This window comes from Malus sylvestris, chromosome 4 (genome assembly GCF_916048215.2).
Source record: "Malus sylvestris chromosome 4, drMalSylv7.2, whole genome shotgun sequence".
Taxonomy (NCBI): domain Eukaryota; kingdom Viridiplantae; phylum Streptophyta; class Magnoliopsida; order Rosales; family Rosaceae; genus Malus; species Malus sylvestris.
In genome coordinates, this window is record NC_062263.1 from 16,562,854 (window position 1) to 16,585,640 (window position 22,787).

General features: G+C 40.7%; 1 protein-coding gene across 1 annotated transcript in view; it reads left to right on the forward strand.

Moving 5' to 3' along the window:
- Positions 1-22,787, forward strand: part of LOC126618457 (uncharacterized) — a 55,977-nt gene that overhangs the window by 1,498 nt on the left and 31,692 nt on the right. The gene's annotated exons all lie outside the window — the stretch shown is intronic.

A 22,787-nucleotide genomic window follows, 5' to 3' on the forward strand; every position in this document is an offset into this window, starting at 1 on the left:
GGCAATTGTGCCTTCTTTTCCCCCATGTTTTCATTCTGTCGCCGAGCTGAGCAATGGAGATTCCGGTGCTAATGTGAAGCGCCTTGAAAGATCAATCACCTCTCAGCAGAGTGCTCAAGGATTTCGAATGATGTTGTGCAGTTGCTTCTGAAGCAAGTGACTGACAGTTGAGTGAAATTTCAAACTCTTGCAACCATTGTATTCTTGTTGCCTGCAGACTCGTCCTATTCCATAAACTTGTGGTGCTGTGGTTGGTATCCATTTCAGATGAAAGAAAATTATGTTGCAGGAATTGTTCGGCCAATTGAGTGGAATTTGGTACTAGTTGCGTCTTGTTTTAGTCGTTGAAGTCGGGCTTCATTTGGCACAACTCTTGCACTTTTTAAGATTTTTCGAGGATTGGAATTGCGATTTTTACAGTTTATGAAGTTTGGCTGCAAGTCTTTTTTCACAAATTGTTTGCATTGTTCCTTGGATTTGAACTTGTTCCAAAGAAAATTTAAGATGCTGTGCTAATATTACTCTTCAAGCTGCCCTAAGTGTAAAGAAATGCAGTGTCATCTCTTCCTATCTTTTACATGCAACCAAGCTCCCTCTCTTTCTTACTCACCTCAACAATACCTCCTCATGTATACTCTCTACATTCCTAATCATTACTGGCAGCTTCAAACAAGTTCCAAATCAAAAGCCAAGAAATTATAGTGAGTGCCACTGAAGAATGATATGGCGAATCAAAGCTACTAAAAATTTTTTTGCCAGCAATCAAACAAACACTTGGACAACCCATATGAGCTCGTGTGCCCCTTAGGCTTCAGACGTGGATGAAAGAAGGTTGAGATTCAACTGTAAAAGCAATTGCTCTTTGATTTTAAGACCAAAACGGACTTGTCCTCCCAATATTTTCTCTTCCATTTTCTAAAGAGAACGACTCTTCATTTTGACCATATTCAAGGGATCTGACTAGATTATGGGGTTATTTCATACACACAAATTAAGAAGCAAATATAATATTTGCTATATTATTTGATTGTTAGTTTAAGCAATGCTATGCATGCGAGGAAACGTGGAGGTTTGAATCCCACGTTCAATTTTTTCCTTTTTTTTTCTTTTCTCCTTTATCATACTAGTCTTTATGCACGCGCCTTACGGGTGCAAAAGGTTTTTTTAACATAACAGCGCACTACGCGCGACATACAGAGTTTTAAGGAAGCTAATAATTTTGAATACACTAAATACCCAGGGCCAGATTTCCATACGCAACATATGTCAACATAGCGCATTCTATCAAGGACTTACAGAGAACTTTTCCATTGTAAGAACTCAATATAAAATTCATTAAGCGGTTACCACAAATTGATCTTGGACTACATTGTCTCTGAAATTTGATGGTTAAATAGTAACAGTGAAAACTGAAATGCATGAAAACTCATCAACCAAAAGCAGGAGGCACATCGGGGTCCTCATCATTACCATCACGTGCTCGCTTGTGCTCCATTTCCGTAGACATGCCAGGTTTCAGTTTGTTATCATCGGTGGATGTTGGCATCAAATGAAACCTTTCTCATCTGACCAACTGTTGAAATCAATTGTCCAACATCGGACAGAGGAAAGGAGAAAGAGTACTTTAAATAGAATTACCGCACTCTAACTAACACCGAGGCCTTTTGTGATAAAACCCCACACCTGAGGATTGTACGGGTGGTTAATTGGGGACAATATCGGTGTTTTTGGAGTGGGCCCTCAGCCCGTCGACTTGAAAAATTCTACATGGTATCAGAGCCAGAGGACGGGCTCGTACTGCCACGTGCTTGGGTGGGTACCCGTTTGGCCTCGCGCGATGGGTGAGTCCCGACATGGCTCCACATAGGTCAAAGATGCCACGTGATTGGGTGGGTCCCCATTTGGCCCCGTGCGATGGATGAGCCCCGACATGGCTCCACGTGGTTGCCGATGTGCGGGGGAGTGTTGAAATCAATTGTCCCACATCGGACAGAGGGAAGGAGAAAAAGTACTTTAAATAGAATTACCCCACTCTAACTAACATCGAGGTTTTTTGTGATAAAACCCCACACCCGAGGATTGTGCAGGTGGTTAAGTGGGGACAGTATCAGTGTTGTTGGAGTTAGCCATTGGCCCGTCGACCTGAAAAATTCTACACCAACAAAGTACATTACACATTATATGCCATCATCATGGCTGCAAAAACCTTTTCGGTTAACACTCATAAATATGAAACAAACTCCAGAAAGTAAAGATTTCAAAAATAGTCAAATAGGTTAAAAAAATTTGAACTTTCAGTCAAATAGTCTACCTTGTCAATTTTTTTTTTTTTTTTTGCATTACTGAAGGGGGAGATTTTTCTGTTTCTTTTGTCCTTTGCAGTGTTTGTTGGAATAAGAATGTGTGCACCTAATGGAATTAGAGCAGGTTTTGTAACCTGCCTCTGGCCATTCTTTCTGCTGCATCTTTCCTTCAACCTTAAGCCATGGTTGAAGAAGATTCAGTAAATATTGGGGGCGACATCTCGCATACCTCTCCTTCAAATTTCTCAGACGTCGAGATTAACACCAATCAACGCTTGTGCTCAGTTATCTTCAATGAGTTTAATTATCTTCCTTAGTCTCGAGTTGTGTCACTAGCTCTCGGAGGCAAAGGGAAATTAGGGTTTGTAAATGGAAGTGTGGAAGCTCCAGTCAGCTTCTCCTCTGCATACGGTGCATGGCTTTGCAAGGATCAACTTGTCATGTCTTTGTTGCTTAACACCATGGAGAAACATGTTGCTGAGATTTTTAGCTACTACAATTCTTCATGTGAGCTTTGGAAAGCCTTGCAAGATATGTATGGAAATCAAAACAACTATGCACATGTCTTTCAACTTAAGAAGGACATTGTTAGTGCCCAACAAGAAGGGAAATCATTTGTTCAATATCTTGGAAGCCTCAAGGCCATGTGGAATGAGTTGGATGTATACCTTCCACATACCACAAATCCTACCATTCTCCTAAAATGAGCCGAGGAAGACAGAATCTACCAGCTGTTGGGGAGTTTGAACTTCGAGTACGAGGATCTAAGGAGTCACATCTTGATGAGTCAAGAGCTTCCCACATTTAACAATGTTTGTACAACTATCCAACGAGAAGAAGCAAGGAAGAAAGTGATGAATGTTGAGCACAGCTCGAGATTAACTGAGACTCGTGCATATGCCTCAAACTACAAGACCTCAGAGGCTAAAGTGTACAAGGGTAGAAATATACTTTTGAAATGCAAATATTGTAATGGCGTTGGCCATGTGGAAGACAAGTGTTGGGAACTTCATCCTGAACTCAAGCCTAAGTTCAGCAAAGATGGAAAAATGATATCAAAGTCCTCACAGCAATTTCAACCTCATTACAAGGCTCAACTTGTTAATGCTTATCCTTCTACTATCTCACAAGGATCCATGGAGTTCACTGCCAACCCATTGTCACTTATCAATGAGTTTGCAGCTTACCTTCAAAGTAAGGGACATGGAGGAGGTTCACAAGCTCAAGGCAACGAAGAGAGCAGTCACACAGCCATGTTGGGATAGTTTGCCGACTTTTTTGCTGGCAATGAGCAAGTTCCAAGGGATGAAGCACCAAGTATACTTAAAGCCTTCACTACTGTCCTATTAACTAGTACTGAAAGTGATTGTTGGATAATTGATTTAGGAGCCACTGATCATATGACAAACAAAGTCACAAATTTGCATCATTTTAAAAGTTTTTCAAGTCCCTCACATGTGTCTGTTGCGAATGGAAAAAATGTCTTAGTTTTGGGAAAAGGAGAAATAAACTTACTCTCACACAAAACACCTTCCACTGCCTTATATGTACCAACTTTTCCTTTCCAACTTTTGTCAATTGGAAAGATCACAAACACCCTAAATTGCCGTGCCATTTTCTCACCAGATAATGTGATGTTTCAGGATGTTCTCACCATGAAGATGATTGGTGAAGGGGTCTTCATAAATGGACTTTACTACCTATGCAAGAATGCCTGTTTTACTCAAGCCCTTCAAGCTCAATCAAAGTCCATAGATGAAAACTAACTTTGGCATAAGAGATTAGCTCACCCCTCTGAAGTTATCTTATCTAAATTGTTTCCAAACTTTTGTAAATCTCATGTTCCTTGTGATACTTGTCAATTTTCTAAGTTTACTATACTACCTTTTGGTAATTCAATGTCTAGGACAAGTAAACTTTTTGAAATGGTGCACACCGATGTATGGGGACCAGCAAATGAATCAATAGAAGGGTTTAAGTACTTTGTACTATTTTATATATATATATATATATATATATATATATATATATATATATATAATAACATAAAGTTAAAGTAATTGCATTGAAATAAAAAAAAAACGAACATAGAAAGATTTCACCTATGCTCTCATAAACGGACCTAGTTGTCCACCTGCTTAATGAACCCAACAATAAGTTATTGATATTACAGTCTGCAGCCCGCAATACCAATAACTCACTGTCATCTTAACAAACAAGTAAGGAATTCCCGATGGTGCAATATTACCATCTTGCCCCTCATTGGGAAATACACATACATCGCCTGAACAAAGCCTCGATCGTGCTCACGCACTACCTTCTCAAGCAACATCTTCAACATCATAAAATTTCTATGTCACAATCTCGATCATTCAATACCTGTTTGCAATAGTCTTCTATAAATGACATACTGCGCATATATATTTATACCATTTCTCAAACGATGCTATGCTCATAACCAGGAATGTAACCGCAGTTACACATAACTCTAACAAGATCTAAGTAACTCGTTTCAGACTAATCCTTAGTCTTAGGGTGGCAATGTGATACTAGACAAAATCTAGTACTTATGACCCTTGGAAAGGCTTCCCAAGGCTTGGAAGTGAAACGTGTAACACAGTGAAATAACAATACATCAAGATGATAATCTGGTCGGGTTTCTGTTTGCCTGAACTCATATAAAAGTCTGGAAGCATCTCTCACATAATGCCATCATTCTCCTAAAGCAAACAGAGAATAAACTGTGGTTGTCCAGGAAGTTTGGACTTTATTTCCTCAAACATCCTTTCTACTCTAACCAAAGGCGGGGCACGCCTAGACTGAGAATTCTCTTCAACCACATCAAATGGAGCCTCAATTTTAATTCCTTTCATATCTCCACATTTTATTAGATCACAAACAAGGGCTTTTAGATCACAGGGTGCCGAGAAATTAATAACAACTCACTTTTCTGGCTTAGTTGGTTTCACAAGTGTCTTGTTGTTGAAATTCCAGCGCCAATTTTAAGGAAAGAAATCATCACCATTTTCGACTTTAAGCTTTGGGGCTAGAAGAACACTGCCTTCCATTTGAGAAAAGCTACCACCAATTAAAACACCACATAAGAGTAACATTGGTTCAACATCATGGCTATTGATTTTCACATTCCCTACATGTACAAAATAGCTCAAATAAGGAGCTTACAGTGATGATTCCCCATCTCCAGTCGGATACAAAAAGTGATTATAATCATTCGAACAATTCTTGATAATTCAGGAGTAATGCTAAATCAATGCTGATGAACTCCAGCTGAAATAGTATAGGAATGGCTGGGAATGTTCAAGGGTAATTATATCTTTTGCGGTGGTAAACAGTAACTAAGTTTGCATAAACGGGATGATATACAATAGTGTAAGAGTAGACGTCTACCGTCTTGGTCAGAAATCTAATTCTATTCAGATGAATATGTGCTTGAGAAATCTAAAGTTGATAAAGATTTTGAACACGTTCTCCACAGAGAAATGTCATTCGATTTTTAAACAAAGATGATAAATGTTGACTCTAAGTCATGAATAGGATGGTTCATTTCAAACGGTTCTAACCATTGAGAGATATAGGCAATTACTCCATCTTGCTACCTCTACATAACTGAAACATCCAAGGAGCCCGTCATCGAAGAGTGTAAAGCGATGGTGAGATGAGACAACAGTTCGATTGCTAGAAACTTTATTCATATCCAACTTTCCAACTAAGCTAACTTTCCTCGGTCAAAAGTGAAGAAGGATACTACATTCGAAAAATCTCTAACCAATTGTCGATAAAACTGACAAGACCAAAGATATCTCGTAATTCCACAATACTTTGTAAGAATTTCAACTTTCTTCCGCTACAACCTTTTTGGGAAAAGAAAATAATCTTGTCCACTGAGATCACGTCTCCCAAGAAGAGTATCAATTTAATCAAAGTTTACAATTGAGGAATCTGGTATAAAGCTAACTAACAGAGCTTAAAGAATTTGGTCTCACTGTCAAGGTAGATAAGAAGATCACCGATAAGACCACTATGAATTCGTCAGACCATGGAAGCAACTCGGGTTACAAAGGTTAGTTGACTAAACCATCAGTTCGAACACCCGATCAAGTTGTTAAAATCTAGGTACAAATCTAGGGTTCAATCTTTCGCCTTCGCAAATAGGTTTGAAGTTCTCTAATCGGTAAGCCGTAATGACTAAGTTCTCCCAATAAGGTAGGACTCGATCGAAAAGTCACAAGGAAACTTATATAGAAGTTGTTTGATAAGAAATAGGGAGAATAGATGTGGTGTTAACAAGGTAAATCATTGATGTATACTACTTCTCGCACTCGATGGCATCCCAAGTAGAACTTTGAGAAATGATGCCAAAGATATACATCCTCGAAACGTACTAAACTACTAACCAACTCTACGACATGAACTAAAAGATCTTTACAATTTTCTCGACACACAAAACATTCTAACAGTGAGATGTCATTTCGTATTTCGATACCACTGTCTGTCTGTGGAAGTGAACGAGAGGTGGCTAGTCGAAGAAGTTTTAATTGCCTAAATAGGTAATATGCTTAACATACTCGTGAGTTTACCGTCTTAAAACAAGGTCTGCTACTAAGTTTCCACAATTTAGTTTCTCCGACTCAAGTAGTCACTGTTAATCAGCCCATCAGTTGCTCCTCTAATTAACGCATATACGATAACTTTAATATTGTTCGCTACTCTGAAACTGTAAACCAGCATTTTGGCACAAGGGTATCACTTCCAGATACTAGCATGTGTCCGATATTAGAAATCATACTGCCTAAATACTGGTTGACATTTCCAAGATATCAAACAGTATTGTCAATTAATAACGCCACCATAGGCTAATTACAGGCTAGAGCCTGCTCGGATAGTTGGTCTTGGACGATTGGTAAGGAATTGATCCTGTGAGGTTGTTCATTAATTCTAGGGAAAAATACTTTCTACTTCGGGGATTTCTACTAACCATAAGTGTAACAACTCGTACACCTGTGCCTATACTCATCGAAATGACGAGTACAACACTAAAAGAAAACTCGGAAACTAGCATTGGCTGGAACGTCCTAAGACCAGAGAAAGAATTTTCTAACATTTTACTAGGGTGTTGGAGGGAGGCATATGGGCTAACAGAGGGATTGTGGATATTAGAGCATATGGAAATGTGCTTGACATGGAGGCCGATATGGTCGCTTATGTTTATCCAGGTTTCACGGAATTCCCTGCACACACATTCCAGTATTGGGTTGACGGGATATACATGACCACACAACAGATTTTAGGTTTGCAGTGGAATGTCATAGATAGGTACTAGCAAAAATGCCTGCGCGTTGCTGCGGGACTTGAATGCACCAACCTTAACCACATGCATAATTTCTACACACAATAATTTAAAAGACGGTGTAGCACCTAAGAACCAATGAAGTGAAATTTTGAAGCAAAAGAAAAAATCCAAAACAAATAAGATGCGATTTTGACACCATAAAACCCTAAAGCGTTGACCGAATGAATGAACGTGTTCTTTCATCATGAATCTGCAAGATAAAAAGGGATGAATATGCAAGATAAAAAAGGATAATTACCCAATGTAGGAGCGATTGGGAGAACCAAAACAAAAATCAAAAGGAATTATTTGCTGACGGCTTATATAACCGTTCCGCTCTGTTTGCAAGAGAGACTTTTCAATGTGACCGGAATACGGGGTGGTACACCACGTGTCATTAAAAAAGTTCTCTGTTTGCAAAGCCAAAGACATAGAGGAAATACTGATGTGGGAGTGGGAAGTTAGGGGAAAAAGCAATGCTATGCGTGCGAGGAAACGTGCAGGTTTGAATCCCACGTTCAATTTTTTTCCTTTTTTTTTCCTTTTCTCCTTTATCATACTAGTTTTTCTGCACACGCCCTGTGGGTGCAAAAGGTTTTTTTAACATAACGGCACACTACGCGCGACATACAGAGTTTTAAGGAAGCTAATAATTTTGAATACACTAAATACCTAGGGCCAGATTCCCATACGCAACATATGTCAACATAGCGCATTCTATGAAGGAATTACAAAGAACTTTTCCATTGTAAGAACTCAATATAAAATTCATTAAGCGGTTACCACAAATTGATCCTGGACTATTTTGTCTCTAAAATTTGATGGTTAAATAGTAACAGTGAAAACTGAAATGCATGAAAACTCATCAACCAAAAGCAAAAAGCACATCGGGGTCCTCATCACTACCATCACGTGCTCGCTTGTGCTCCATTTCCGTAGACATGCCAGGTTCCAGTTTGTTATCATCAGGGGATGTTGGCATCAAATGAAACCTTTCTCATCTGACCAATTGTTGAAACCAAACAGCGGACAAAGGGAAGGAGAAAGAGTACTTTAATTAGAATTACCCCACTCTAACTAACACCGAGGCATTTTGTGATAAAACCCCACACCTGAGGATTGTGCAGGTGGTTAAGTGGGGACAGTATCTATGCTGTTGGAGTGAGCCCTTGACCTGTCGACCTGAAAAATTATACATGGTATCAGAGCTAGGGGACGGGCCCGTACTGCCACGTGCTTGGGTGGGTACCCGTTTGGCCCCGCATGATAGGTGAATCCTGACATGGCTCCACGTAGGCCAAAGATGCCACGTGATTGGGTGGGTCCTCATTTAGCCCCACGCGATGGGTGAGCCCCGACATGTCTCCACATGGTTGCCGATGTGCGGGGGAGTGTTGAAACCAATTGTCCCACATCGGACAGAGGGAAGGAGAAAGAGTACTTTAAATAGAATTACCCCACTCTAACTAACATCGGGGCCTTTTGCAATAAAACCCCACACCGGAGGATTGTGCAGGTGGTTAAGTGGGGACAACATCGGTGTTGTTGGAGTGGGCCCTCGGCCTGTCGACCTGAAAAATTATACACCAACAAAGTACATTACACATTATGTGTCATCATCATGGCTGCAAAAACCTTTTCGGTTAACACTCATAAATATGAAACAAACTCTAGAAAGTAAAGATTTCAAAAATAGTCAAATGGGTTAAAAAAATTTGAACTTTCAGTCAAATAGTCTACCTTGTCAAATTTTTTTTTTTTTTTTTTGCATTACTGAAGGGGGAGATTTTTCTGTTTCTTTTGTCATTTGCAGTGTTTCTTGGAATAAGAGTGTGTGCACCTAATGGAATCTGAGCAGGTTTTGTAACCTGCCTCTGGCCATTCTTTCTGCTGCATCTTTCCTTCAACCTTAAGTCATGGCTGAAGAAGATTCAATAAATATTGGGGGTGACATCTAGCATACCTCTCCTTCAAATTTCTCAGACGTCGAGGTTAACACCAATCCACGCTTGTGCTCAGTTCTCTTGAATAAGTTTAATTATCTTCCTTTGTCTCGAGCTGTGTCACTAGCTCTCGGAGGCAAAGGGAAATTAGGGTTTGTAAATGGAAGTGTGGAAGCTCCAGTTAGCTCGTCCTCTACATAAGGTGCATGCCTTTGCAAGGATCAACTTGTCATGTCTTTGCTGCTCAACACCATGGAGAAACATGTTGCTGAGATTTTTAGCTACTACAATTCTACATGTGAGCTTTAGAAAACCTTGCAGGATATGTATGGAAATCAAAACAACTATGCACTTGTCTTTCAACTTAAGAAGGACATTGTCAGTGCCCAGCAAGAAGGGAAAGCATTTGTTCAACATCTTGGAAGCCTCAAGGCCATGTGGAATGAGTTGGATGTATACCTTCCACATACCACAAATCCTACCATTCTCCTAAAACCAGCCGAGGAAGACAGAATCTACCAAATGTTGGGGAGTTTGAACTCCGAGTATGAGGATCTAAGGAGTCACATCTTGATGAGTCAAGAGCTTCCCACATTTAACAATGTTTGTGCAACTAACCAACAAGAAGAAGCAAGGAAAAAAGTGATGAATGCTGAGCACAGCTCGAGATTGACTAAGACTTGTGCATATGTCTCAAACTACAAGACCTCAGAGGCTAAAGTGTACAAGGGTAGAAATATACATCTGAAATGCAAATATTGCAATGGCGTTAACCATGTGGAAGACAAGTGTTGGAAACTTCATCCTGAACTTAAGCCTAAGTTCAGCAAAGATGGAAAAATGATACCAAGTCCTCACAGCAATTTTAACCTCATTACAAGGCTCAACTTGCTAATGCTCATCCTTCTACTATCTCACAAGGATCCATGGAGTTCACTGTCAACCCATTGTCACTTATCAATGAGTTTGCAACTTACCTTCAAAGTAAGGGACATGAAGGAGGTTCACAAGCTCAAGGCAATGAAGAGAGCAGTTACACAACCATGTTGGGACAGTTTGCCGGCTTTCTTGCTGGCAATGAGCATGTTCCAAGGGATGAAGCACCAGGTATACTCAAAGCCTTCACTACTGCCCTATTAACTAGTACTGAAAGTGATTGTTGGATAATTGATTCAGGAGCCACATATCATAAGACAAACAAAGTCACAAATTTGCATCATTTTAAACGTTTTTTAAGTCCCTCACATGTGTCTATTGCAAGTGGAAAAAATGTCTTAGTTTTGGGAAAAGGAGAAATAAACTTACTCTCACACAAAACACCTTCCACTGCCTTATATGTACCAACTTTTCCTTTCCAACTTCTGTCAATTGGAAAGATCACAAACACCCTAAATTGCCTTGCCATTTTCTCACCAGATAATGTGATGTTTTAGGATGTTATCACCATGAAGATGATTGGTCAAGGGGTTTTCATAAATGGACTTTACTACCTATGCAAGAATGTCTATTTTACTCAAGCCCTTCAAGCTCAATCAAAGTCCATAGATGAAAACCAACTTTGGCATAAAAGATTAGCTCACCCCTCTAAAGTAATCTTGTCTAAACTGTTTCCAAACTTTTGTAAATTTAATGTTACTTGTGATACTTGTCAATTTTCTAAGTTTACTATACTACCTTTTGGTAATTCAATGTCTAGGACAAGTAAACCTTTTGAAATGGTGCATACCGATGTATGGGGACCAGCAACTGAATCAATAGAAGGGTTTAAGTACTTTGTCTTATTTGTTGATGACTTCTCTCGAATGAGTTTTGTGTACCTTATGAAATCAAGGAGTGAAGTTCAAACTATTTTCAAAGACTTTCATATGCATGTTAAAACACAATTTCAATGAGACATTAAGATCCGATAATGGCACTGAATTTCTATCCAACAACATGCTTCAATACATAAGTTCTCAGGGCATAATAGAACAAACCAGCTGTGTAGTGACTCCCCAACAAAATGGAGTAGTCGAGAGAAAAAATAGAGATCTCTTGGAGAAGACTCGTGCCCTCATGCTTGACATGCATGTTCCAAAGAAATTTTGGTCATTTGCCATCCTCACTGCCACTTACCTCATCAACCAACTCCCAAGTCGTGTGCTAGCGTTTAAATCTCCCTATGAAGTACTCAAGGGTAGAAAAATTAATTTGACACACCTCAAGGTATTTGGATGTGTTTGCTTTGTTCACATTCAAGCATTGAACTGTGACAAATTAGATGCCAGGGTAACCGAGTGTGTGTTTGTGGGGTATTCTTCCACCCAAAAGGGATACAAGTGCTACAATCCAGCCACTAAGAAGTTCATTGTGTCAAGGGATGTGAAGTTTGAAGAAGATTGCCCTTATTTTAGTCACAAGGGGAATACTACAAATTAGGGGAGGAACTATTTGAAATGTTTCCACTCCCTCCGAGCATTAATAATCCAGTGTTAGAAGAAAGCTCATTTACTGTGATACCAGATATTTAAGAGGTACAAACTGACTCAATCACTACTAGCCATATTCATGCCAATGAGAGAGACGATGAGTCTCATTCTGATCATTTACAATCCCCTACAGAGTCTCAAGTGATTAGAAGAAATCATCCTCGAACCAGAAAACCTCCAACTAGGTTGCAGGACTATGTTACTTATGCCTCACGGTATCCTATCACTGAATGTATCAGACTTGGTGAGTTCTCAACTTCTCATGCTGCATTTCTCTGTGAATTTGATAAACACAGTGAACTAATAAGCTTTCAAGAGGCATCTATCCTCCCACAATGGAATCAAGCCATGGCAGATGAGCTCCGTGCTTTAGAAGAAAATAAAACTTGGAGCTTGGTCCAATTACCACCAGGAAAAAAGGCTATTGGAGGTCATTGGATCTACAAGATTAAATTCAAGGCTGATGGTTCTGTTGAAAGACACAAGGCCAGGCTTGTTGCTCGAGGTTTCACACAAACCTTTGGGGTAGCTTACAAGGAAACATTTGCACATGTTGCCAAGATGAATTCAGTGAAGGTTCTACTCTCAATTGTAGTCAATTGTGGGTGGACCCTTTATCAAATGGATGTGAAGAATGCTTTCCTTCAAGGAGAGTTACAAGAAGAAGTGTATATATAGCCTCCTCCAGGTTCTAATGGTATTCAAGGAAGTGTGGTTTGTAAGCTGCACAAGGCAATCTATGGATTGAAACAATCCGGAAGAGCTTGGTATGCCAAGCTCAGTTCAGTTCTAGAGAAGGCTGGATTTCTACGAAGTAATGCTGATTCCTCATTGTTTGTAAGAACTAGTACCAGTGGAAAGTTGGTGGTGTTCATTTATGTGGACGATCTCATCATCACAGGAGATAGTGCTACTGAAATTGAGCACTAAAGCTCTCACTACGTCAAACATTTGTTATCAAAGATCTCGGAAGGCTAAAGTATTTTTTGGGCATCGAAATGGCAACCTCTTCAAATGGGATGTTTCCACATCAACGGAAATATGTTTTAGGCCTTCTTTAGGAAGCAAAAATGCTTGATTACAAACCTGCCATCACTCCCATATATTGTAAACTAAGGCTCAACACAGATGGAGAAGCCATGCATGATGTGAGCTACTATCAACGATTAGTGGGTAAGCTTATATATCTCACCATCACACGTCCAGATATCACTTATGCAGTGAGCTTGGCAAGTCAATTTATGCATTCTCCCACTGTTGATCATCTTAACATGGTTAAAAGAGTCCTGCGTTATCTCAAGGGTTCGATAGGGCAAGGAATCATCATGCGTAACAATAAGTCCACTGCCATACGTGGCTGCACAGATGCAGATTGGGCAGGAAATGCACTTGATAGGAAATCTACCACGGGCTATTTGAAGGATTATTTTGTGAAAACATGTTCATTTGAGCAACATCATATAGCATGCAATTAACAATTAAAGGCGGAATCATGCTTACATGCACTCAAAAACAAAACATTACCCATGAAATTCAAAGCCTAGTAGATTGGTGAACCAAGACTCAACTCAAATCAAAGTGAGTTGAGAAATATATACCTTTGTAGATTCCTCTTTGCATAAGCAAAGGCTAATCACCCAAAGAGAGGGCCTTCATTCCTTGCATCTAAAATCTATGGATTTGGATGGATGAAAAGGTTTCTCCAAGTTCCCAAAATTGAGAACCTCTAAGTCTCCACACCAAGGAGAGATTGGAGAAGAAAATGAGTGACCTTGGAGGAGTAGTATTGCTAGCTACACCCTCCAAGGGGGCCGGCCTCCTAGAGAGAAAAATGAGAGAAATGTTCTCACCAATTTCCTCAAAAGAAACCCTAAATGAATTTTGGCTATAAAGTCATATTTATACCTTAATTCATTGGAGTGGCAAACTTGTAAATAAGTCCAAAACCCACTCCAAAACCAAATGGCCGGCCATGGGATATTATTGGCCTAATTGGGCCTTTGTGAATCATTATTCTTTAAGTTGTCATACAACTTAAGTCAATGGACTTGACGTTCGAAGCCCATTGGGCCTTAAGGTCCAAAACTATCCCGAGGTCTTTAACGAACTTTATTCGTTTGATTAATTAACATATTAATTAATCCTTGCCATAAATAATTAAACCATTTAATTATTCTTACTCATCTCTGTTGTTTCTTCAATCTCTACCTTACACGGTGTACGATCCATTAGGTTCCTTTTAGCGAGGCAGTGGGCGATTCAAACTCTTTCAAATCGATTGTGAATTGAAACTTACTTTCAATTCTCCCTTTAGTGTTTTTACACGTCTAGGGCTTCCACAAACCATGAGTGACACCTAGCAGCATATCATGGTTACCCAAGCTAATCAGAAGAGGTGGAGAACCTATTCAGTTTAGGATTACAAATGCAATACGGTCTTTCTCTAATACAATACTCTTGACCACATTGTTTGGTTTGATAGTTTATTTATTCATGTCTACTATCCAATGTGATTCATGTGCTTATATGATTACCTTGAATGTGATTTGGAACGCTTTCCTAAATCTCATTCATACTCTGGCCAAAGGTTCTAAATCATATCATAGAGTATTCTCCCTCAAACGGTTTGAAGGTTAGAGATCCCTTGTTGCGCATTCACTTGTCTCCATGACTAAGTGGCTTAACCCCAATGATGCCGTGGACACCCTCCTGATGGAGTGACTTTGACATAATCAAAGATCAAGGACTTAACCACAAGATAACTATGATGCCTCAGGTCAAAGGACTACTTTGCATTATCCTAACCATGAGTTCTCATGTGACATGAATATGAGAACTCTTCGTTGATCGTGTTCAGTGAACTCATTCTCTATTGAGCACCTACATACTTGTCTTGATGTCACACACACCAATGACTCGAGACTAGTCACTCTTCCTGAGAGAAGACACAGTACGTACTGATCTTAACGGACTGTCAATGCCCAATTGGCAATCCTATGATCAGGAACGTTTAGGATGTGTCTACGAAAGAATGGTCTCATGAATCTAACTTCTTTAGATCGTATTCTCCCAACCACATATTCCTTGGACTTTATCGTTTAAGCATATAACATTTATATGAGACGGCTCAAACAATAATCTATGCCCTTTATAGTTAAACTAGATTAGTTTAACATGTGAAATGTCCGTAAAGTATCATCATATGATTGGTTTTAGGGTACATTTCCAACACTATTACACGTTTGTTGGTGGAAATCTTGTCACTTGGAAGAACAAAAAGCAACATGTAATTGCTCGCTCCAGCGCAGAGGCTGAATATCGAGCCATGATAGCCACTGCCTGTGAACTTATTTGGCTTAAAGGGCTTCTTTCAGATTTAGGGCTTCCCATTACTACTCCCATGTCTCTTATGTACGATAATCAAGCAGCCATGCACATCGAGGCAAATTCCATGAAAGAACGAAACATATTGAAGTGGACTGTCATTTCGTTAGAGCTCAAGTGCAAACTCAAGTCATTAGAACCATCTTCACACGAAGCCATGATCAACTGGCAGATCTGTTTACCAAGGCTTTTGCATTCGCTTCATTTCATCATTTTTTGGGCAAGCTTGGCTCAATTAATCTCCTCGATCCAGCTTGAGGAGGAGTGTTGTTGAAGTGTTCCTTACCAGTCTCTAGAGTTAGCTATCCCTAGGGTAAATCTCTAGGGTAAGGCTCAATGTAATATCTAGGGTAAGGCTCAATGTATTATTGTAAATCAGCTATCCCTTGAATTAAGGGAGGTGACTGATTAGGTGTAATGTCTTTGTGTAAGATTTAGATAAGGTAGGCAACATGCCTTCTTTCTTCTTGTCGGCTGCTTGCAGCAGCCAACCCTCTCATCTCTCATTCCTCTATTTCTTCTCATATATAGGCGGTCTCTTGTACATGGAACATTACCATGAAATATACATGAAAACTTTAAACCAGAAAATCTACATGGTATCTGAGCCAGGGGACGGGCCCGTACTACCACGTGATTGGGTGAGTCCCCGTTTGGCCCCGCACGATGAGTGAGTCCCTACATGGCTCCACGTAGGCCAAAGATGCCTTGGATGGGTCCCCATTTGGCCCCGCGCGATGGGTGAGCCCCGACATGGCTCCACGTGGTTGCCGATGTGTGGATCTCCACATGTGACCCATAAAATTGGGGGTCTCACGTGCGGGGTAATGTTGAAACCAATTGTCCCACATCGGACAGAGGGAAGGAGAAAGAGTACTTTAAATAGAATTACCCCACTCTAACTAACACCGAGGCCTTTTGTAATAAAACCTCACACCTGAGGATTGTGCAGGTGGTTAAGTGGGGATAGTATCGGTGTTGTTGGAGTGGGCCCTCAGCCCGTCGACCAAAAAAATTCTACACCAACAAAGTACATTACACATTATATGCCATCACATGGCTGCAAAAACCTTTTCGGTTAACACTCATAAACATGAAACAAACTCCAGAAAGTGAAGATTTCAAAAATAGTCAAATAGGTTAAAAAAATTTGAACTTTCAGTCAAATAGTGTACCTTGTCAATTTTTTTTTGCATTACTGAAGAGGGAGATTTTTCTGTTTCTTTTGTCCTTTGCAGTGTTTCTTGGAATAAGAGTGTGTGCACCTAATGGAATCACCAACAAAGTGATTCAAACTTTTACAGAGCCTGCAGTTACTCTCTAGAGGCCCCATCATTGTTCGTAATTCTACAAAGAAAGAAGAAAATGAGGATGGTGATTGAAGTACACACATGGACCTTCAGAAAAGTTAGATGGTGATTGAAGGTACACATGAGAACTGAAAGATAGACCACCAAATTATCAAAATCCAGTCAAACATAAATGAGCAAAATAGAATAAAGAAACGAACTCCATCATCAAAATTAAATCCTACCTTTGCATCGCCTACTCATCCACGGGAACAGCGCATAGAAACCTTGCATTGGAATTTTTAGAAGGCATCCTCATCCACCGGAACAACACATAGAACACTCGCAGAAACTATGGGAGTCGCGGGTCAGGTTGCGGGTCTTCAAGAGGACCCGATTCCCTCATTTTCTCCTTCCTCCTTTCCCCTCCTTGCTCTCCTCTCCCATTGGCCGGTTCTATCATTTTTTCTCTCCCGCATTCTCCTCTTCTTTTCATCTCAGCCACACACGTGTCTCATGATCAAAGCTCCAACAAATCTGGAGCCTTCCAGATTAACAACCAATTTACCATTTTGTCCCTAATTTTAAACGTTAATGTCTCCTTCGTTAGAACCCCAAATTACGTTCCGTTTGCGCCCACGCATCTGTAGCGACGAGTACTACAAGGATATGCCAAGAAAACGAATCTTGCGTGACACGACACAACATTTAACAAAAGTCAACGCCTTTGCCTCGAAGGGCACTTTTGTAAATTCACTTATTAAAATTATAAAAACTACAATTTTTAGGGACGGGTCGTTACATAAAATAAGGAAAATTTGATGTTAAAAACATGAACTAGAAGAAAAATGGGAATAAAAACATAAATCGACACTAATATCCACCCTCCAAACCTTCATCCCTACTAATTAGACACCCTCAATTTCACCGGAAACCGTCAGGTCTCGGGTTCCAGCAGTTGGTACCCGAGACCTTATCGGAGACATTTTACGATTATTTTTAGGAGCTTCCAAATTCTTGGAGAGATGGTCATCCCCATCAGCAAGACGACGGCACCGTCGAGACCAGATTGGCTGTTCTGATCACCTGCTCCAATGGATAATGGAATTACAGACACCAGGTTATAGTTCCCCTCGATGTCATCATAGTTCTTTAAACCTTAATTTAGTTTTGAGTGAAAATATTACCAGAATTTTTTTTTAAATACATAAAAACAGTTAAATTAATAGTGCCCAATAAGTCAGAGCGCTTACGCCATGAATCATGCAATGCCACACCATCAAATTAACCATTTCATCTGGTAAAGTCTCCAGCTTGCAACAAAACCCTACAAACACAAAAATTATGACCGCGATTCACAGAGAGAGAGAGAGGTGTGTATGGACATGAGGGTGGTTCTTATAAATGCCCATTGATTCAGCAAACCACTTTTGTAGTTGACGTTGATCAATTTTGTAAAATCTACATGGGCAGACTGTGGGATGAGAATGTGCATGTCTCTGTTATTTATTTTCTTTATTTGTTTTGATAGTATCCGATAACTCCGTCGTGTAAGTTTATCTTACATTGCCGGTCCCAAGCCCGGATAAAGGAGGAGGGGGAGGGCGTCAGGTAGTCGACAGCCGGCACTCCATGATTACGTCGAATCCTTATGAAAATGAATCCAGAACGAAATCGCGCTAAAGCTAGGGCGTCACCCGTAAGTGGCGCGCTGTGTGGCCCGAGCACAGTGATAAGTAAGCAAGGGTCGCTGTATCTCCATCGGCACAAGGATGCAGTGTTAATTGAGCAAGGGGGCTATAGAAACTTCTTTTCGAACGACTCCACTCAAAGTTGTTTGAGAGCATATGCTCCTATCAACTTTACACGGGACACACAAAAGAAGTACTTTGATCCTATTAGACGGGGAAGGGTGAAGAAGCTAGGACAGAAGGGTAGAGTTCAAGAGAGCAAAATGCGTTTAGGAACGTGGAATATAGGAACCTTGATGGGAAAATCTATGGAAGTAGTAGAAGTTATGGTGAGGAGAAGGATAAATATTATGTGCCTACAAGAAACTAAGTGGGTTGGTCGTAAGGCAAAGGATCTAGAAAACTCAGGTTTTAAACTATGGTATTCGGGCACAAATAGAACGAGAAACGGTGTTGGTATCATCGTGGACAAGACCTTGACACAAGATGTTGTAGATGTCAAGAGGGTAGGAGATAGAATCATGGCAATCAAGATTGTAATAGGACAAGAACTTATCAATGTGATTAGTGCGTACGCACCTCAAGTAGGGTTGGATACGAGTTTGAAGGAGAAATTTTGGGAAGACCTTGGAGACTTGGTGCAAGGAATTGCTCAGACGGAGAAGTTATTTATAGGAGGAGATTTAAATGGACACGTGGACAGGGAGACAGGCAACTATGGAGGTTTTCATGGTGGCCATGGTTTTGGGGAGAGAAACGAGGATGGGGGAGCTATCTTGGATTTTGCAATGGCATATGATCTCTTCTTAGCCAACACCTTCTTTAAGAAGAGAGAAGAACATGTGATCACCTACAAGAGTGGGTCGTCAAAAACACAAATAGATTTTCTTCTAATGAGGAAAGGGGATCGTATAACTTGTAAGGATTGCAAAGTTATACCAGGAAAGAGCGTGGCTAATCAACATCGCTTGTTGGTGATGGATGTACATATCAAAAGAGTGAGAAAAAAGAACAAGTTTTGGAAGTGCCCAAGGACTAGATGGTGGAATCTAAAAGAAGAAAAACAAGCCATTTTCAAAGAGAAAGTAATCACCCAGTGTGTGTGGGATAGAGAGGGGGAAGCTAACCAAATGTGGGATTCCATGGCTAGTTGTATCCGAAAAGTAGCAAAAGAGGTATTAGGAGAGTCCAAGGGTTTTGCCCCACACCAAAAGGAATCTTGGTGGTGGAATGAGGAGGTACAAACAAAGGTGAAGGCTAAGAAGGAATGTTGTAAAGCCTTATACAAGGATAGGACCGATGAAAATGGTGAAAGGTATAGAAAAGCGAAGCAAGAGGCGAAGAAAGCTGTGAGAGAAGCTAAGTTAGCGGCTTATGACGATATGTATAAGCGACTAGATACCAAAGAATGAGAGTTGGATATCTATAAACTAGCTAGAGCAAGGGAAAAGAAGACAAGGGACCTAAACCAAGTGAGGTGCATCAAGGATGAGGATGGAAAGGTTCTTGCTACAGAGAACGCGGTTAAAGACAGATGGAAAGGTTATTTTCATAATCTTTTCAATGAAGGACATGAAAGGAGTGCTTCTTTAGGGGAGTTGAGTAACTCAGAAGAGTGTAGAAACTACTCTTTTTATCGTAGAATCCGGAAGGAAGAAGTGGTTGTAGCTTTGAAGAAGATGAAGCATAGAAAAGCAGTAGGCCCAGACAATATACCAATCGAAGTGTGGAAAGTTTTGGGAGAGACAGGTATAACATGGCTCACTGACCTTTTCAATAGGATTTTGAAAACGAAGAAGATGCCAAATGAGTGGCGAACGAGCACTTTGGTGCCTATCTACAAGAATAAGGGCGATGTACAAAATTGCATGAACTATAGGGGTATTAAGCTAATGAGTCATACAATGAAGCTCTGGGAGAGAGTCATTGAGCATAGATTGAGGCAAGAGACACGGGTTTCGGACAACCAATTCGGGTTCATGCCAGGGCGCTCAACCATGGAGGCAATCTATCTCTTACGAAGATTGATGGAAAGATATAGAGATGGGAAAAAGGATTTACACATGGTCTTTATAGATTTGGAAAAAGCGTATGATAGGGTCCCAAGAGACATTCTTTGGAGGATTTTAGAGAAGAAAGGAGTACGAATAGCATATATCCAAGCTATACAGGATATGTATGAAGGAGCAAATACTGCCGTAAGAACTCATGAAGGACAAACCGAAAGCTTTCCCATAACTGTAGGATTACATCAAGGCTCATCCTTAAGTCCTTACCTTTTTGCGTTGGTAATGGATGCGTTAACAGGACATATTCAAGATGATATTCCTTGGTGTATGCTTTTCGCAGACGATATAGTGTTGATAGATGAAACTCAGGAAGGGGTAAATGCAAAGCTTAACCTTTGGAGAGAAGTGTTGGAATCTAAAGGTCTTCGCCTAAGCCGATCAAAGACAGAATATATGGAGTGCAAGTTCAGTGCAAATGGAGGCCAAAACGAGTTAGGGGTGAGGATCGGAGATCAAGAAATACCAAAGAGCGACCGTTTTCGTTACCTAGGATCTATCTTGCAAAAGAACGGAGAATTAGATGGAGATCTCAACCATAGAATACAAGCTTGATGGATGAAGTGGACGAGTGCATCCGGCGTGTTGTGTGACCGCCGTATGCCACTGAAGCTCAAGGGAAAATTTTATAGGACGGCAATAAGGCCGGCGATGCTGTATGGCACAGAATGTTGGGCGGTGAAGCATCAACACGTACACAAAATGGGTGTAGCGGAGATGAGGATGCTTCGTTGGATGTGTGGGCACACGAGAAAGGATAAGATTAGGAATGAGGATATCCGGGGTAAAGTAGGAGTAGCCGAAATTGAAGGAAAGATGAGAGAAAATCGGTTACGGTGGTTTGGACATGTGCAAAGAAGGCCTACTGACGCTCCGATTAGAAGATGCGACTATGGGACAGAGGTTCAGGGCCGAAGGGGTAGAGGAAGACCTAGGAAAACTTTGGAAGAGACCCTAAGAAAAGACTTAGAGTACTTGGATCTAACGGAGGACATGACACAGGAAAGAACACAATGGCGTTCTAAGATTCATATAGCCGATCCCACTCAGTGACTTGGATTTTCCAAGTCTCCAACCGAGAAGTTTTCCTCACTCGGGAAATTAAGGGAACACTACCTCAACCTACATGCTCCACTCACAAAGCTTCAACATACAAGCTTCAACAAAAGAAAATTTAAAGAACTTAACGAAGAAGGCTTTGGTGAATTTAACACAATACGTTGAAATGAAGGAAAGCTTATTTATTGATATCCTCGATAAGTTACAAATATGTACATATACTTGAGTCAAAATAAACAAACAAGAGGAAACCTTCACAAAGGTTGCTTAGGAGAAGTCTCAGCAGTCGGTAGAGCCCCAGAAAGAGAAGGCACCGGAGGGGGATCATTCGGAGCCTCAGTACTGGACAGAACCCTAGAAGGAGAAGGCATCAGAGGTTGATCATTTGGAGCTTCATTACGCGGTACAGCCCCAGAAGACGAAGGCAATAAATGCCTTTGGAACAAACCCACAAATCTCTAATGATCAAGTAAAACCTGATCATCAGATTCCTTCATCTGGTCAAGCTTCCTCTTCATGTTTGTAGCATAGTCATGTGCGAGCCGGTGCAACTGTTTATTCTCATGCTTGAGCCCTCTAATCTCCTGTTTGAGACTCATCACTTCAGCCGCCAATGATTCAACTTGGCGGGTTCGAGCAAATAGGCGTTGGGCCATATTAGACACAGAACCTGCACACTGAACACTGAGAGCCAGAGAATCCTTAACAGCCAACTCATCAGACCGTTTGGAAAGTAGTCTGTTATCTTTGGGAGTGAGAAGCTTCCTGGCGACTACCGCAGCGGTCATATCATTCTTCATCACGGAATCCCCAACGGTAAGAGGACCAGTAGGGGAGACGAATGATGGGCGCCATATGTTGTCTGGAGAAGGCGGGGCTGCCTCTTCAACAAGGTTCAAGTCAAAACGACGGTCGGAGGGGCCAGACATTTTCAAAGGTGTTGAAGAGAGAAGAGGTCGGACAAATCAAGATTTTAGAAGTGCAAGAATGGAGCTTCTACTGGTGGATATTCAAGTGTGTTTTGGAACTTAATGTCAGCCCCTATAAAAATCTGCACTCGACGAAGCTTCAGAAATCGAAGAGGCGCCTGCTTAGAAATCGAAGAGGCGTTTGTTTTCTCAAAAGCTGGGCGGCTCAGAGACCACGAGGGTTGATCTCAGAAATCGAAAAGGCGTTTGCTTTCTCAAAAGCTGGGCTACTCAAAGACCACGAAGGCCGATCTCAGAAATCGAAG